This window comes from Sinohyriopsis cumingii, chromosome 13, assembly GCF_028554795.1.
Source record: "Sinohyriopsis cumingii isolate HCF-2022 chromosome 13, ASM2855479v2, whole genome shotgun sequence".
In the NCBI taxonomy this organism is placed as follows: domain Eukaryota; kingdom Metazoa; phylum Mollusca; class Bivalvia; order Unionida; family Unionidae; genus Sinohyriopsis; species Sinohyriopsis cumingii.
This window is the reverse complement of record NC_142973.1, coordinates 78,830,949-78,837,703: the sequence shown is the minus strand read 5'-3', so window position 1 is coordinate 78,837,703 and position 6,755 is coordinate 78,830,949.

The window sequence follows — 6,755 nt, the reverse complement described above, 5'->3', positions numbered from 1 at the left end:
ATAATAAAGCATTTTAGCCCGTGGCTTCGGCACGGCACTCGTTTTTGTGGGTTTTTTAAAATGTTGTTAGTGTTGTTTTGGGGTTGTTTTTTGTGTGTGTACCACACTAAAAAACATACCAGGTATTAGGCCTAACGTAGGAAAAGAAATTATCCTCTATTTATTACTATTCTTACTGTCAAATGACGCAAAAGTGATCAAATTGCTATTAAGATTTTGTTTTGTATAACACTTACCGCTCGTTTTCCTCGAGATAAAGCAGCCACTTCAAAATGATTATAAAATCTGTGACAGATGAAAAACGTGGTTTAAATAATTCGTAATCGCCTGCCTTAAAATACTGTAGGAATTTGCTAATGTATTTCATGGCCCTCGTTTGAATAGATACCAACGATCATGTATATCGACCAAATTTTGTATATTCCTGCCCACAATCATGTATTTTGTATTAAACCGTATATTACACGAGCGCTCTGTGGCAAACTCGGGGGGGGGGGGGGGGGGGCGGGTCTCTATTATACCCAGACGCGTAGCTATGATATTTTGCGCCCGGGGACGAACTATAAAATTGGCGCCCCAGCCCCCTCCCCGTTTAATCACATTTTTGAATATTACACCTTGTTTACTTATTATAATGTAACGTTGTAAGCCTCATTTTGGCGCCCCTGTACCTTGGCGCCCGGGGACATATGTACTCCCCTTCCCCCCCCCCCCCCCCCCCCCAGCTACGCCTCTGATTATACCTGCTGTATCAGTTGAGAAATATATTGAACAGATCAGGCCCCAATACTCTCGCTCTGAAAAACATTAAAATAATTATATGCAGAATATCGGTAGGTCTCCCTCTTGCCAAAAATGTCAGCACCATATATATTTTGCAAGTAATGTAATGGGTATAATAACACACACACACACACACACACACACACTTTTTTGGGGGGGGGGGCAACGGACAGATGCCCCCATTTCCCAAAAAAAATAAAAAGTATTTTATATTTGTGTATTTCCCCCTCAGATGTGTTCTACGTTTTATTAAAACAAAATTTTATATAAAAAATTTAGTTTTTAGAATTTTTGATGGGGTATTTATGTTTCCATAGTGTTATCTAAAGGGTTGTTCGTCCGAGTCTGGTTTCCCTCACCTTGCTCGAAGTTCATTCCCTTGAAATGTTTTGTAACCTTTGCTATATGTCGCCTAGGTCTCAGTGTTTGCTATATGTAATGGTGTTATATTGTGTGTATGCTATATTTTCTTTATGTTTGAGACAGCAAGTATAGATCAAATATCTTTCCCAGTTGTATTTCTTCCTTTATGATGTTATATTGTATCTTTTAATTTGTTTTATGGTTTTCTAATTTTGACGATGGAATGGTGTACTATTTAGATTTTGTTTAAAAAAAATAATTTCCTATTTTATTATTCGAGTGATAATATGTGTCGTTCCTCATAATAGTCTTTAAAGATGTTGATAGGTAGGTTACGCTCGATCCAAGGTTCACGCTTCTTTATTCTCTATGTGTTTTTCCTGGGTCGCGTTAGGCCTCCTTTATTTAGTTTATCTGATTATGCTTTATTGAAAGATCCAAACGTATTTATGAGACCACATTATTCTATAGTGGTCAACCATGCAGTGCGGGAGAAGTTAGTAGGGTTTTAAACTAAGTGTTATACAGTATGTATTTGTGTCTTTATTTTGTCTGTTTATGTTCTACATTGGGTGTTTTCAAAGACTCATGATGGGCCTATGCACTTCACTGAGCCCTGTGACTTAGCCCCATGATGTCATCGCCATTTACTTCCCCCTTATATTTTCCCTGTATCCCTTCCTATATATGTCTTTAGAATTTTCTTTCAGAGAAAGAAGAAAAAAAATTAAATTACAAAATTCTTTTATTTTTTTCTTTCTTCCTTTCTTCCCTTTTCTCTTTTAAAAAAAAAAAGTTATATGGGTTTCTTTGAAATATTTGAAATAGAATTTGAAATTTTCTTTGAAATATGGCTGTTGTGGGGTGCGAGGAGGGGGTATGGGTATGGCATCAGCTCGCAATTGCGCTACGCGACCCTTCGGTCTGTAATACCTATTCCTCCCTCCCCCTCTCTCCCCCAATTCCAACATCAATTGCGTTATATCAACCTGACGGTAAGTATCTATTCGTCGTAAGACGTACTGAGTTCTTGTTGTGGTTAATATTCTTATTTTTACCACGTATCTTATTTAAAAATCTTTATCACCTGTCCACAGGATATCATCGTAGTTACTATATAGTCTATACATTTTAGAACGATTTTGTTTTCGTAGTCTAAATCTATGAATAAAATGTTATTTTTGTTATACTTATATTTTTTGCAAATTTTCATTATTAACTTTATCCTATTATGTTTAGTTTTATCACATTGGACAATCGTATGTAGTTTGGTGAAGTTCGCTGTTTTACATAAAGGGCATTTCGGCATTATCCTCAGCATACGATGTTTGATTGTTTCTTCGCCTGTTAGCCAGGTGTTGTGCAGGTATTTAAAAATTATACTTTGTGTTTTGACAGATCTTATTTTCCCCAATTTTTCCAATTTTTTTGTCCAATTTACACCCTCAGTTGTCCTGCTCTACTCTACATTTTATATTTTTGGTTACCTCCTCCCTAATCCAAGCGTGACTTTTACTTATTAAATTTTGCATAAATCTGTTTTGTCTCTATATTTTAAAATTAGTTCTCATATGTTTGCGTGGCACTTCGATTTTTTTATATTAATTTGTTATTTTTGTATATCTCTGGTCGGTTTCTCAAGTTGAAGCCGAACCAGTAGATGTACGGTGCTTCTCACGCTGTAGCCGGGTCTGAGTGCATTTTTTTTTTTAAATCTATTGATTATGTTAGTTAATTATAGTAGTAGAGGGCTCGGCAACCCCAAGCCCCCTCTACTTTTGGCCCTATATAATGTCTCTTTTTTTACATGATGCATTTTATGATTCCATATATAATCTATTATTTCGTTGTCTGTTTTGTTTAAAATTGTATTATCCATATCTATGGATTTAATTATGTAGTCAATATTTGAGTATAAATAAGTCTTGGCCACTTGGGCCCGCTCCATGATAGGTAATGGCGCCATGGCCAGATTTTCACATTTTCTCTTATTTTATTGATAATATGTTCATAATTTTCTACAGCTTCTTTTTTTTATTACCAAAGTAAACCCCTAGAGCCTTTACAGTGTCTCTCAGTAAGTGTGTGTGGGGGGGGGGGGGGGCGATAATCCAGGGTGGTTGCCCCTCCAGTTAACTATTTTTAAGATTTCGTGCTTGTTGTGGTTTATTTTGGAACCCGACGCTTATAGCATTTCCCCTCTCTTCTAAAGATGTTGCAATCATATGCATGTTAGAGCATTTTTTAATTCGTTTTTAGGTTTGGTATTTGTATGCCTTGTATAATCAGGGGCGGATTAAGGCTCACTGGTGCCCTAAGCACTGACAAATCTTGGCGCGCCCCTCTTTTCCACGTACACCTGAGAAGATAACCCTAGGGTGTACCATGATCAAGAAACAGAACATCATGATCAATTTGCACTAGTTGTATCAGTTTTTTTTACAAATCTTCATTCTTTTTTCTTTCTTTCTTTTCACCCTTTTCTCAACTTTGTGGTGCCCCCTTTGGCCCTGGTGTCCTATGCACGTGCTTAGTCTGCTTAATGGTTAATACGCCCCTGCTTGCACATCTGGGTTGTTTCTTATCGTGTGACGTAGGATTTATATTGCCATTACGTATTCTAGCATTGATAGTGGACATCCTTGTATCACTGATCGTTGTATTTCAAATTCTTTCGTGCATTTCCCGTTTAATTATCCCAGTGTGTAGGATTTTGGTCCATTTTGGAAATTGGGTCCGAAACCAAATTTTTTAAAAACATTCTTTATACAGTTTTGTTCAAATCAGTCGAAAGCTTTCTCCTGGTCGAAGAGTACCATAGCACTCATCATACCAGTTTCATTTATGTAGTTAATTATAGTTTTAATGTTTAAAATATTGTTTTGTATATCCCTCCCCCACAAGTTTGATTTACATTAATTATCTTGTTTATCCTACCCTTTACTGTATTTGTTAAAATCCTACTTAAAATCTTATAGTCCGTGTTTAAAAGTGATATAGGCCTCCAGTTTTTAATCTCGTCTCTATTCCCTTTCCCTTTGTATATAATTGTGATAACTCCCTCCCTCATAGATTTAGTCATTTTATTTTTACTTAAAACTATATTATTATACAAAGCGTTTAAGATCGGCGTCAGTTCACCGTGGAACTTTTGGTAGAATTCCACGATGAGTCCATCTTTCCCTGGTGACTTTTGTGAGTGTTGATATACTTTTTGTGATTTCTTCATCTGAGATGACATCATCACATTGGTCTCTATGTACTGCTGATGTCATCTCACAGTCGACATTTTTTAAGTAGCTGTCGATTGTGCTGAAGTATATGTTCTGTGTGGTGTGTGGTGTATAGTTCTTTATAATATTTGGAAATATTATTTAGGATATCTTCTTTTACAGTATGGGTTACATTGTTTATTTTGATATTGTTTAAAATTGTATCACCCCCTTTTCTAAATTCTTCTCGCTTATATACGTTTTTTGCCTCGTTGTAGATCTTTGTAAATTTTCCCGCCCTTATTATTCTCCCCTGATTTTCGTCTTCTTCAACGATTTTAATTTTGTCTGTCAATCGTTTTTTTTTTTTCTTTCTCCATCGTCGTTTGTTGTTTTGCTTAGTTCTAATTTGAGTTCGTGTTTGTCTTTTTTTTTCTGGGGTTTTTCCGCCCTCTATTTGAGTACTGAATATTTATTCCTTTTATTTTGTTTTTTAAAACATCCCAATCAATTATTATATTAATATTTTCTTCATTTTTGACGGTTTCAATTTCTTTTTTTAATTATTATTTCGACATATTCTTTGTCATTTAAAATCTTATTATTTAGTTTCCATAGTCCTGACCCACATTTTTCTATTTTTTTCATTTTTAGGTCAATAGTGAGCATGAAATGGTCTGATAGCTTTTGGTTGGTTATTGTAGTATTAATATATATTAATGGATCATAAAAATTTCCGTAAAATTTATCAATCCTGCTAGACTGGTTTAATTTATAGTTACCCAGTTGAAATCTCCCCCTATGATTAGATTTTCCATCGAATATTGTTGTAGGTAGGTGTATAAGTTTTCTTTAAAATTAGTTTCTTATTTCTATTAGCTGGCATGTACACATTTATAATATGCCAATTAAACATTTTAACACGTAGCAACCGTCCCTTAAAAAATTCCCCCCTCCTCAAACCTTTCCCAGCTTTTTAAAAATATTATTGTTGCAACCAACTCTAATATCATTATTTGCAAAATTGTTGCATATCTTTATTGCGTTAAGTTTGTCTTCTACTAAAATTTCGAACTCTGGCTTAATTCTATAGTGTGTTTCTTGTATCATTATTACACCAAAGTTTGTTTCTTTGGCTACTTTGTCTGCTTTCGCTTTGTCTATCCCATTGCTGTTGATAGTAGCGATCCGGAAATTTGTTTCTTCCATTTTTGCTTTACTCCCAGGTGCCGCATCACTTTTATATAGAATTTAATTGTATATATTTCAGTTAAAGTTATTATATTCCATTTGTTTTTGTACACACACACCAGCACGCTCGACAAAGAGCGCTTGAGTAATATACAGTTTGATACATCCTACATGGTAGTGGGCAGGAATACATATATAGGTCGTTATCCTTCTCGACCGAAGTAGTAACATTGTTCCAATGCTAACACTCGACGTCCTCGATTTGTGCTTCATCGTATTTGCAGTCTATACACTTAAAGTTACAATGGAAAAGTGTACATGAACATATTTATACCATAGACAGAGCCTTGAAGTACTACTTTTTTCGGTCTAAAACTGTCCCAAAAAAAAAAGAAAAAAAACCCAGCATGTAATAGTTCATTTCGATACAGTTGCACAGAGCATTTGACGTTCATTTTGATGTCAATATATATTGATATCGATTAAGTGCGATTTGTTTTCAAAGCTGCTTTATTGCTGGTAGTGCTTCTGTTTTCAAGTTCGATATATAATATACCCATGGAGCAGTAGTAATACAGAAATCAGAACAACAACCATCATCATCATCATCGGGAGTATTATTATCGTATATGTTGGTCACATCGATGATCATTAATAAAAAGCGGTTGAAATATGAACAATATTCCATCTCTTCAAATAGCAAATAACTAAGCAAAGTGTGTGTGTGTGTGTGTGTGTGTGTGTGTGTAATTTTTAACGTAGCTTTAAAAAAAAATGCAATCATATCGCTACCATGTCTGCATTGTGACAGTTTATAATGATGTCTAGCAATGTGGCATCATGCCACAAACATACAGCATTTTGTCCCACCCAATCACATTATCCTCACACCAATATCTTAATGATGGGCGCCAAAAGAGGCAGCTGCTAGTACCATTTTTATGTCTTTAGTGTGATTCGGCAGGGGTTTGAATCCGCGACCTCTCGCATCCAAGGCGGACGCTCTGTACAGACACTGCACCACCTGAGCGATCGCTTAGCAAAGAATGTACGATACTGTTTCCTGTTGTTCATAACAACTCGACCTGGAGACCCACCTGACGGAAAATGAAAGCGCATTATAACGTTATAATATACGAATCCGGAATTTTTTTTGATTATTATAATTTTCAAGAAAGTTAGTGCCTTTTAGCATTTGACAAAGTG